Genomic DNA, 13,248 nt, shown 5'->3' on the forward strand with positions numbered 1-13,248 from the left:
AGTAATACCATTAAACCTCAGTTACTATTATTTATTATTGTGTTGGCCAGTAAATTATCACCTCAAATTGAATTCTCTCTAGCAAATGGTCATTTTCAAAATAAGAAAAGTTCAAAGATAAACACAGACTTCTCCTGTCAATTTTATTTGATATTTGTGGGACAACATTCAATATGAAGATGCATTTATATGTTATAAATATGCAATGAAAACATTTCCATGAACATTTCAAGTAAAGTGACTCATTTCAAAGAATTGTTCTGGTTATGTGCTACTTTGATTGTTCTAGAGAGTCCAGAAATATGGATTTCACTTCTTCTCCATTAAAATAGTCTTAGGGAAATTTTTGAAGGTCACTGAATTCTAAAGCTATAATTTTTAGGTAGAATTTGTCATTCAGAAGTTGCAAAGTTAAAGTGAAGTGACCAGTTTGCTTATTTCCTTCACAAAAATCCATATTAACACTTCTATGTACACCTTTAGTCTTGATTAACCATGAGAAGTAAAGAGATCTACATTACAGATCTTCTACCATTCCAAAAAGCTTTAAGTAGCTTACTCTGAGTTAGGTGGGCAGCAGAACACTACAGAAAATACTAAGATCCAACGAGTTATGAAAAAGTCACCAAAAGTGGTGTGTTTAGGATAAGGAACCCACCTAGTAATGTATTTGAAACATCTAATTTTATAGTGTTGTCACAGAGTTAAATGAACAGGATTATCTTCATTTGAGTCAGAAACTGATGTGGTAATATTTTTCACAGATGGGAAATATTTGTTTAATGTGTACCACTGTCATGTTTTACTTTTGTTAACCAACCTGAGACAGAGTATTGAATTATGATGGGTTTTGAACAATTCAAATGTTACTGATACACATGCTTATACCAATGTTACTAACCATTCAAATGTTAGTCATATCAACACATTTTGAAGAGATGAGAAGTAGGATATCCTGATTTTCATGATATTCCTAAAATTTTTCCAAGTATGATTTTTCAATCAAACTTTAGAGTTTATTTAGTATTAAGTGTTAGAAAAATAATTAGATACTCATTTCTATTTCCATATGTAATTGCAAAGTATGTTGCTTGAATAATAAATTAAAAACAGTGTGGTCACATTTCACAGTTTTTGTTTAGTTGCTTTGTATGAATATCTAATACATGATCTTAAACTTTCCATAACTATGGAGTCATGTAATGGTAAAACATTTTGCTGAAATTTAAATTATCAGGAACAATGTGACAACAGTTGATATATATAAAAATAAATTCTGTGTGTGTGTGTGTGTGTGTGTGTGTGTGTGTGTGTATGTGTGTGTTCTGATCCTAGGGTTTGAACTCATGGCCTGAGCACTGTCCATAAGCTTTTGTACTCAAGGCTAGCACTGTACCACTTGAACCATAGCCCTACTTCTGCCTTTTTTTGGTGTTTAATTGGAGACAGGTCTCATGGACTTCCTGCCTGGGTTGGATATGAACCTCGACCCTCAAATCTCAGCTTCCTGAATAAGGTGGATGTGATGACACACATCTGTCATTCTGGATATGATGGAAAGCATAAATAAGAAAATGGCAGGCTAGTTCACAATCCTCTCAAAAGTAGCCATAAGAAAGAGGGTGAAGCCATGTCTCCAGGGGTGGGCCACAAGGCTTGAATAAATTCTTGTAAATAATGAAAAGTGACACATTTTACAGATACCATGTAGAAGCATGTTATGATATCTACTCTCAAAAATGTCATTTAGTTAAATCATATTGTTTTTGTATGTTACACATTTATTCATAGATTAAGTTCAAAGCTAACTACTGGACTGAGGAAAGGATATTAATTACACTAACAACTGAAACATGAAACCTAAATTATAATTATTGCCTTGCTAAAAATACTGAGTTAGAACATGAACAAAGCTAATATCTCAACTTGGTAGGGATGTGATAGTAGAAGAACATAGTAAATTGCACCTTGAATGTTCTCTTCAGCAGCACATATACTAAAATTGGAACGATGCAGAGAAGATTAGCATGGCCCCTGCATAAGGATGACGCACAAATTTGTGAAACATACCATATTAATATATATATATATATATGTATATAAATAAATTGAATCTAGAGAAACTTAGGATCAGAGTCCATTGGCCCTGGGCATTGAAAATAAAAGATTAGTATCCTTGTTTATAGAAGTAATATCAATTCATTCAATAAGTGTCCAATAAATACCTACTATGGATTAGCCACTGTTCTGGATGCTAGGTATAGAATAGTTGGAATAGAAGAAAAGCAGACAAGCTGGGAATGTGGCCCACAGCTACAATTAGGAAATTACTCCAGAGGCAGAGATCAGAAGGTTCACAGGCCAAAAAAAAAATCATAGAATTCTACTTCAACAGAAAAAACTGGATGTGGTGACATACATCTGTCATCCTGGCTATGATGGAAAGCATACATAAGAAGATGGCAGGTTAGTTCAGTTTGGATAAAAAAAGCACAATCCTCTCAAAAATAGCCATACGAAAGAGGGCTAAAGCCATGTCTCAAGAAATAGGGTACCTGCCTTGCAAGCTTGACACATTGAATACAAACCCTAATACTGCCCCAATCCTGGTTCAAGAAAGGAAGGAAGAAAAGAAGGAAGGAAGGAGGGAAGGAAGTGGAAGGGAGGAAGAAAGGGAGAAAAGATGAAGAGAGGAAGGCAAATGAGGCATAAATCTTTTCTTTTTGTGGAAGAATACATTATAGTGAATAAACAATGACAACAATAAAGCAAAAAGAAAGTGTTCACTTACTGGATTGTGATATGTGTTCACATCATTTTTATTCTGCTATTTATTTAGAAATGCTAGCTATGTTGGTATGTGGATCTAATTCCTATCCAATTCAAAAAAGTTATAAACCACCATCACATCAATGAAGAACTTCTCATATAGGAAAAAGGAGGAAAAAACCCACAAGAAAAATTTCTCAAAGAAAAGAAAAAGTTATATTTCTAATAACAATTTAAAATACTGCATTGACCTATTTGTTTCAGACTGAAATAGCATACAAAATATATCTCCAGTTTAATGTCTAATATACTAGAAGTGTTTAAATACAAATTATAACTTTAATTATATTCTTGTGTAGGCAGAAATTTGACGTACCCTTAATTCTAGTATCTGACATTTAATACTTTGATTTTTTTTGTGTTAGTTTGGAGGATTTTATGCAATTTTTCTTTTGTTATTTCTTTTCTTTTGGCAGTACTAAGAGTACTAAGGCTTGAACTCAGGTTCTCATATTTGCTAAGCAGATGCTCTATCACTTTGAACAACTTGTTACCTCTGAAATAGTTGACAAAATAAAGAGATTTTTTTTTCTGTCTTGGCTGGGAATTGTTTATTATCATTCTTGGTGGCAGGTAAAGTTATAGTGATTCTTACTATAGTCAAAGAGTAGTTACTAGAGAAGGCACAGATGATCAGCTTTAGACTTGTGCTCTGTTGAATTCAGCCAACAACTCATGCATCATGAGTCTAACAGATTTTCCTGCTATTTGCACCACTGGGAACTTTATGAACCAGTTAGTTCTGTCCTCTTTCTTATGACAAAGTGCCAACATTGTCAACAACTAGAAAACCAAATATCAGAATCATTTATTCCTGCAGCAAACTCACTTTCTCGAGCTAGAAAAAAATCGAGAATTATCTAAAAATGGAAATTTTTTATGGTTACCTGCCAAACACAGATTTACTTGATTTAAAAATATAAAATAATTGTAACTGACTTGCTTTCCCTCCTTATTTGCTCTTCTTTCTTTTTTATTTGTTCTTATGAAGGGCAAAGATTATTTCTTCTTTATAGACAATTTTATAATGTAGAATTCCAAATACTAACTCCTTGGTTTTTAAAATTATTTTAACTCCTTTATTTTTCAAATAATTTTTATTATCTTTAAATAGTTGTAAAAAGGAATTCCGATTCAACAAAGCAATTATTATCTTGATTAGTTCACCCCTTCCATTATTCTCCTTTTCCTCCCACCTAGTCCATCCCTATGCATCTCTTCAAGTTTACGAATTCTGTTTCACATGTATGCATTGAGTATGACAGTATTCACCTACCCTTCCTCTCTCCATTCATCCTCTCCCTCTCTTTAACCCCAAACATCCTCAGTCATGACATGTTCCTCGTATTTATTTTCCAAATACAAATGGGATTCAATGATTTCATTAAGATCACAAAGCTAAGGAATAGTGGAACTAATCTTATTTTTTTGGAAACTAGTAATTTCATTGGATTATCCTTGTTATCTGTACTTTCAGGATATAACACAGCTATTTTTGTTTTAAACATCAAGATTTGACTGAACTTGTTAAATGAATAGAATATCATCTCTATTAAGGACAGAATGTTTTTCTATATTGTGTGTGATGCTCTGTCTTTAGTCTCCAAGGGAGTTCCTGGAAGAGAAGTGCTGCAAATGTACATGTATGGGAATTAAGCTGGGCATGGTGGTACATGCCTCTAATATCAGACTGATATTAGAGATTGCTCGGCCTGTAGTTGAGGCCAGACAGGGCAAAAAGTTAGTGAGACCTCATGTCAACAAATAGATGCATGTGGCTGTATGCTTCTGTAATTCTAGTTATGTGGAAGGTATAACTAGGAGGATCATAGTCTAAGGGTAGCCTAGGTAAAAAATGTGAGACCATATCTGAAAAATGATACAGGCAAAAAATGATACAGGGGCTTGGCTAAATTAGTACAGTGCCTGCCTAGCAAATGCATGACTCTGAGTTTGATTCCCAGTATTGCCTCTCTAAAAACTGTGCTTGTGAATAGAATGTGTGTGTATGTGTGTGTGTGTGTGTGTGTGTGTGTGTGTTAATGCTGAGTGGTATACAGTGAACCTGTTTTCTAATCTTGAAAAAGTTAAGTTAGAGAAGGATAGTTTCTACTGGGAAAGACAAATTAATCAGGTAAAAGTAATCCTAGCTACTCTGAAAGCTGAGAGCTCAGGATCATTCAAAAGCCAGATTAGAAAAGAACAGTCTTATTTCCAATTAACCACCAAAAAATTGGAAGTGGTGCTGTGGCTCAAAGTGGTAGAGAACTAGCCTTGAGCAACAGAGCACAGGTACAGCTCCCAGGCCTGAGTTCAATCCCCATGACTGACAGAAAAGTAAAAATAAAAAAAATTAATAAGTAATGAACAAAACAGTTAATATTGGTAACTCGAGGGGATAGGTAAAGTTGGTAAAAAATGGGAGAAAACAATGGAAAGGGTAAAATCCATCAAGATGCATTATACTTATAAACTGATTTGTTGGCTGGAAACCCCTTTGGACAGCTACTTAAAGATAATTAAAGAGCTGGACACCTGTGGCTCACATCTGTAATCCTAGCTACTCAGGAGGCTGAGATCTGAGAATCATGGTTCAAAGGCAGTCTGGGCAGGAAAGTCCTTCAGACTCTTATCCCTATTTAACCACCAGAAAACCAGAAGTGTCTCTGTGACTCAAGTGGTTGAGTTCTAGCCTGAGCTGAAGACCTCAGAGACAGCACCCAGGCCCAGAGTTCAAGCCTCATGACTGAAAATAAAAGATAAATCAAGAATTCTAGCAATAGCCACAATGTATTAGCCTTATTTTGAGAGACTTTAACACATATATAACCTTCTCTACATAGTATTTCATAAGGTGAGTGTTGAAGGTGTTTTGAAAACAGAAACCTAAAAATACAGGAAGTTCAAACTACTTATTGGGAGGAAGAAAATCAAAAGATTGACTTGAGAGGCAAAAAAAAAAAACATTTTGTTTTTGACACTCCTTGCAAATCAGGAAACAAGTTCAAAGTCTCACTTCCACTGATACTCTGAATCAGAACTATTTCATGTCACACCTTGGTAGCTGAGCAATGGACTAAGTATAATTGAAACAATGACTGACTTTGCTAAACCCAGAGTGCAGGGTGCACTGGTATCAGATGTAAGTTGGAGAAACTGCCAGGAGAGAATAGCATAAGTCAAAGGCTAACTTCTGCCATGAGACTCTCAGACACAGCCTCTTTTGAAAACAACCTGATCTCAGATGGTACTTCTAAAACATGACTTTTTGTTTTGTTTTGTGTTCTTCACAGAATTAATTCATCCTCAATATCATGAATCACAAAACCACATTTTTTTGTTTGAACACAGGCAAGAAATATAATTCACTTTCTTTGTTGCTGTCCAGAAATGCCCTTCAAAGCACTTTGGACACAATTGTCAAACAAGCATGATTTACTCTATGTGTGAAGTTTTTGCTCAAAAGTAGGAATGTTCTTTGTATTTCTCGTAGAAAGGACTGCTACATTTCTTTGCCCCTCTTCTGCAACCCCACTGCCCTCCTCACTCCCACACCCCCACACAAAGACACTCCTTAATTGTATTACTGTTAGGCTGACCCCCAACCCCAACTAAAATGAGGACAAGGCTAGTTTTGTGTTTCGTGGGATAACAATTTATGAGCAATTAAAAATGAAGGGACACAAAGCATTCATCACAGTCTCAGCCAGACAGGCAGCTGAGGTCAAAGGCTCTAGCAATGAAGTGTGCACAATATATTTTTATTTCTGTTTTCACTAAGAAGGAAACGGGTTAGCTAAAAATTATGGCATGCAGCCTCCAGTTCAAAATAGGTGCACTTAATCTTTGGAGACAGTTCACGCTTGGCCAGATAGGTTATGACAGTGCACGCAGACACACACACACACACACACACACACACACGAATACACGGGCACACACATACAATATGAGTGGCATGCAATATGATGTGGTAAAATGAAACATTTTACTACTCCAATTCACATACAATTTCTAAAAGAAAAATGTGCTGAATAAATATCCATTATGGTTTTATAGCCAAGATCACAATATTTCTCTCCCCTTGCCCTGATTATGGAAAACAAAATAGAGGGTTTTAAGGTATAATTCCTCTTGCCACATTTCTCAATCTGTTTGAGATAACATGAGAGTCTTACAATTTATTTTCCTGGAGCATTAGTGGTATATTACATAAAAGTTGAGATTAATGTATTGTGCTGTGCTTCAGTTAGACTTAGCTATCAGTACACTACAGAAAATTCAGTGGAATGTAGTCAGTTTTTAATTTTTTTTCTTTCTTGAAACACTACAATATACAAATCTGACACTGATCTGATTAAAGGCCTTAGCCTGCAATGGGTAAGATTATTAATTAACTGTTAGGTTATGCTATTAATTGATGTCTCTGCTGTTATGATATGTCCAATTTTTAAGAGGAAAAATGTCAATAGAAAACAAATTACCAGCTTTTTTATTTTCCATGTCAGAATAAACAAAAATCAAATGTTAATGATTCTAAAATTCTAAATTCTTCACATTAGGGGGAGGGACAGGCTCTCTCTCACAAACTAAGATTTTCACTTTCCTTGGTAATGTTTTTTCACCGGTAAAGCAGAGTACATTTAAAATGGAATTCAATTTGTGCCTCAAAAGCATCAGATACAAGGTGAAGATTAAAAGCTATTTATGGTTAAGAGCAATATAGTTTTTCTCCCATCAGAAGATATTTAGAGATTTTTTTCCCTTGGTGACAAATAAACTTAAACATTTTAAATGATTTTATTTTTCTCCTGAATCTGACTATATTTAAAATGGAAGCTCTTATTAAAATCATCTTATTTGATTTGCAAAATTTGCCACTATAGACATAAATTCATCTTTTATAATATAGTCAGTTAATGGACTGGTTCTAAAACTTCTTCAAAAGACACACAGAGGAAAAAAATTCCCAAACCCTCAAAAGTACAAATAAACTAATTGGAAAAATCAGAAGGTTTATTCTGAATTTACCATTCTAAAAGTTTACATGATATAAAATTATAAAAAGCTACAAACTTCTTTGTATTTTCTTCTTTTCTCCTTATTCCCTTTCTTTCTTTCTTTCTTTTTCTTTCTTGTCTGTCTTTCTTTCTTTCTTTTTCTTTCTTGTCTGTCTTTCTTTCTTTCTTTTTCTTTCCTTTCTTTCCCTCCCTCCTTTCCTCCCTCCCTCCCTCTCTCCCTCCCTTCCTTCCTTCCTTCCTTCCTTCCTTCCTTCCTTCCTTCCTTCCTTCCTTCCTTCCTTCCTTCCTTCCTTCCTTCCTCTCTCTCTTTCTTTCTTTTTGATCTGAGACTCGGTTTTGAACTTGGTACTTAACACGTTCACTCATTGCCTAGCTTCTACCAACTGAGCCACACCCAACCCCAGATGCTTTGTATTCTATTAAGTAATAGCTCCCACAGATGTAGTCTTGTTCCATCAAAACTTTTGGGAGTGTCAACCCAGTTTTTCTCAGTACAAAAAGGGAAAGCTGCCTTACTTAGCAAGTTGATTTATACAGAGCAGTTGTCCCCTGTAATTTCACCAATTCATAGAAGTGTGTTCTGAGGAGGCAATGGTACATGGAATGATGAACTTTCCTAGTCTGTTTACTCCTTTTTATTTGGCTGCATCTAATGACAAACTTTTCTTAATAAAGTTTACATTCTTTTTGAAAAATGAAATTAAGTGCTGACTATGGTGTTGCACTCCTGTACACTGCCCTTCCCTGCCTCTGTGTTTGGGATGCTAAGGCTGGAGGATTACAAATTCAAGTCTAGGTTGGGTTGGAATCCCAGAGAGACCTTGTTTCACAAAATCAAATAAAGGAATGAGCAAACAAACTGATTAAAGACAGTTTCATTGTTACTCATTTGACTGCTGAAATTTTTTAATTGATAGTTTCTGGGTTTTTTGTTGAAAATATTAAGAATTTCTGAATAAAGTATACTCTAGAAAAAAGAAAGGATGGAGGGAAGACAAAAAGAAAAGAAAAGAATAACTTTTATTTGTCAACAAATTTCTTTGGAAGTTGTAAGCAGGCAGAATTTAGGAAGGATTTAATTTGTGACTCCATGGTATAGCCCATTTGTGTGTGTGTGTGTGTGTGTGTGTGTGTGTGTGTGTGTGAAAGAGAGAGAGAGTTCAAGGAAAGACCTTTAGAAGGTGGATTTACATTTTGAAAACAAAATTCACCTATTTGTTTTTACAAAATTGAGTTTAATCAGTCCAAAAGGAAGCAATCTTCTCCCTGCAGTCCAGCTGCAGGGAGTATTCAATTTTACTATTCACAGTACATTTACCAACTTTCCAATAATTCTGTCCATTTTTAAGGCTAGCCCGCATCGGAAGAGCATGATGTCTCCACTCTAGACTCCATCTCAACTCCGCGTGTCCTCCGAGATGACTTGTGTTTGCAGACATCTCCAATTTCTTTCCTTTATTATTGTAAAATTAACAGTCAATGAGGCTAGTAGCTTTTATATCTTTGAAGGCATATTCAAATATTATATTACATTTACTACTCTTACTACTACATAATTATGAAATAAAATAGAGACTCCTTGCAGTAAGCTTGAAAAAACATAGGAAACCAATGACAAAAAAATATTTTCATAACCATACTATCCAAAACAACTACTGATATATCCATGATCAATTGGAAAGAAATCAGACTCCATCTTTGAATATTCAAAATTAAAGAATTTCCAGACCTATTTAAAAACCACCACAAATAGATATTAAATCACATACCATATGTACTTCAATTTAGTCCTTCTTCAGAACTCCTGGCTACCCCAAGATTTTGTATTTTCATATGTATTGAGAATCTGCTTATTTATTTCTAAAATTGTTCTCTAAAATGTTCATTATATTGAATCTGTAACTCTTTTGGAGGGAAATTATATTTTTAATAATAATGAATTTTCCCACTCAGAATAAACTCAGAATCTTTCCTTTGGTATTTAGTTCTTTTAAGTTTCTTCCAACCATGTTTTATAATTTAAATGAACAGGTTTTTGAATAGTCTTTTTAAACTTATATTTGTATATTTTAGGTTTTATAATGTATTATTTTTCTACATTATTTTCAATTTCATATTATTTAGTTTTGATTTCTCATTATTTGCTTCTACTATATGAACTTAAAATTGATTATAAATGTTAACCATGAATCCCTTAGCCCTGCCCAAATTGCCTATTAGTTTCAGTATCTTTTTGGAGATTTTTTAATATAAGTAGTTATACATTTTTAATTAAATTTAGAATGTACAGGTTATTCTCAAAGTTGTTATGCAATACATATGTGTTTCATTTCACATGAAATATTTATGGATATGTGCTAAATGGCTTAAGTGAAAATCTTTCCAAACAGCAAACCCATCAGAGCTGAAAGGAAATTTTGAACTCATCCTTCCTCTTCACATTACCACCAATTTTATGGATGAACAAATTGAAAGCTGGAAGCTTAAAGGCCTTGCAATTTGTTTTCTAAGGTTCTTGAGTCTATATGGGTCATAGCATACAGGCCATAGGGTCTTTTATTTGTCCATTCATTCATACACACAACAAATATGAACTGATCACCAATTTTTATGCCAGGCACTAAGCTCAGTGCTGTACTTGGGCATTAACATGGCTGAGACTGAATGCATTTGTTGTACTTCCTCACTAATACTTTCTTGCTCCATTTCTGCTCCACACAGAAACAGCAAAGCCACATCTCAGCCGAATTTTTAAGGCCTCACAAAGAATATATTTGTGTGTTCTGAGACCATCCATCAGGTATATCGCCACAGTGAGTGCATCACGGGTAGCTAATGGTGCACTGGGTGCAAACCAGGGTAGAAAGACAAACGGACAATATTTAGAATTACCTATGCTTCTTAATGAATAGAAAATCATTCTATAGTGTGCTTAGCTTTTGAAAATGTAATGAAACATACTATAGCCAAAATAATATTTTAAGGAGATCTTTTCATTTTAGTGAACAAATTACCTCCATTCAAACCTCCAATTCTAACCTTTCCTTCTAACAATGAGTTAGAATGAACCAATAGCACGTGGTGAGATGCCCAGTTTAACTTTACATGGGATTCACATTTAGTTGCTCTCAAATGTGGATAACAGAGTTAAGAGAGTTGAGGAAAAAAAATAGAGATTCCATTTTAATTGGTTTAGAAGTATATTTAGGCATCAGAAAATTCTTAATATTCCTCCTTTAGGTGTATTTAATATTCAGTCCTATTAGTAAGTACTGATTACAGACACAATTAGAACTGAGTTTAGCATTACAAAATATGCTTTTTATGCCATAACAGAAGAACTTGACTTTTTAGCCAAAGGACAGTGGAATATAAATCTGGAGTTTAATTAAGATTGAGCCTATGACAAAGAGCAGAATGGAAAGAGTGTATAAATGCACATGTGTGTAAGTACAAAAAAGGAGACAAATTACTGCAAAGAAGTTGAAATTAACTTAAAAACCAGGCACCTGTGGCTCATGTCTATAATCCTAGCAACTCAGAAGGCTAAAAACTAAGGACTGTGGTTCGAAGCCAGCCCAGGAAGAAAATGTCTGTGAGACTTATCTCCAATGAACTACTAAAAACAAGCTAGAAGTGGAGCTGTAGCTCAAGTGGTAGAATACTAGCCTTGAGCAAAAGAAGCTCAGGGACAACATCTAGGCCCTGAGTTTAAGACCTAGGTCTGGCATGCACATGCAAGCATGCACACCTGTGTTTGTGTATACACACACACACACACACACACACACACACACACACGCAAACACACTCTGTCCAGCATAGAGAAAATCTAAAATGTCTTTACCACAATAAAATGAAGTTAAAATAAAGATTGACTTCTATAGAAGCAGGTAACAGACAAAGAAATGGAATGTACTTGACTCCTCTAGTAAGACCTCAGGGCTAGAAGTCTGAAATCTGTCTTTTAATTCCCTGGACAAGTCTCTTATTTGTGTAATAAATGTTTTATGTGTAAAATGTGCTTTTGGACAAGATACTCTCTTTTAGCTGTCTCTTTTAGCTGATCTTCCAGGCTGTTTGAGAAGTTTAAGTTGTTTACAAACTCCGTGGCAAACTGAATTGTGGTAAGCCAAAGGCATATTGTCAGGAAATAAAGGCCAAGTGTGAAATAGACCTGAAGACCTGAAGGATCTATCCTGTCCCTAAACTAGGGAAAATATCAGTTCCTCTATATTTCTCCAGTAATTTATGCCTTTATCTGTCTTTTATAATTTTTCACTTTTTCTCCTGTGTGGTACTAGAGATTGAACCCACAATCTTTTTATTTTTAATTTTATTTTTAATTTTATTTTATTTTTTTTGTGAACATACTGTACAGAGGGGTTATAATTACATGGGCAGGATAATGCATACATTTCTTACCAAGCATTGTAGCCTCCTCCTTTGTTTACCCTTCACATCCTGAACCCACAATCTTATGCTTGCTAGGCAAGTACTGTATTATTTGAATTTTGATTCTTAAATCTTTTGTTTTTATTTTGTGTTTGAGATAATCTCACTAACTTTGTCTGGTCTGGCTGGCTTCAAACTTGCAATTGTACTCTGCCTCTCAAATAGCTGGGAATACAGGTGTGTATCACCACCTGGGGCCACATAGTGTATTACCCTATGTTTCAGAGAAATATTAGCCTTGTGTTTCTTTTTTTTTTTTTTTGCTGTTGAAATCTTAGACCTGATGTTTCCATTGTTGAATTTTTATCATCTCTATATGATGAGTACTCAACAGCATACTAGAATTTAGAAGAAAAGCCTTAGCTAGAGAAAGTATTCTGTTGAATACTAGTCTGCTCAATGGATCTACTTATGTCCAATTTTCTATTGTTGCCAATAGTAACAAATTTAGCCTTTATACCCAAGCCCTGGCAATATCTTCTTTGAAATCAGGAAGCACTGTGTCAATGGAAGAAGAACGAACATGGGAACAAAAATCATGAATAACTTGCTCAGTTTATCCATCAAAGAGATTTTGCACTTCACATGCCAAACAAAAGTATTTATGAAGGAACCAAGGAAAACTGCAAGACAAGATGCTCTTTCTTAAGAAAGTTACAATCTAACAGAAAATACCACAATTAAGCAATTGTCTCTCAGCAATATAGTATATTGTATGACTTGGCCTTTTTCTATTTGAAAAATATATTGCAGCCGGGCCCCAGGGGCTCATGCCTGTAATCCTAGCTACTCAGAAGGCTGAGATCTGAGGATTGCTGTTCAAAGCCAATTAACCACTACTAAACTGAGTGGTGCTGTGGCTCAAATGGTAGATTGCTTGCCTTGAGCTGAAGAGCTCAGAGACAGCGTCCAGACCTAGAGTTCAAGCCCGCAACTGACAAAT

This window comes from Dipodomys ordii, unplaced genomic scaffold, assembly GCF_000151885.1.
Source record: "Dipodomys ordii isolate 6190 unplaced genomic scaffold, Dord_2.0 Scaffold62, whole genome shotgun sequence".
Classification (NCBI taxonomy): domain Eukaryota; kingdom Metazoa; phylum Chordata; class Mammalia; order Rodentia; family Heteromyidae; genus Dipodomys; species Dipodomys ordii.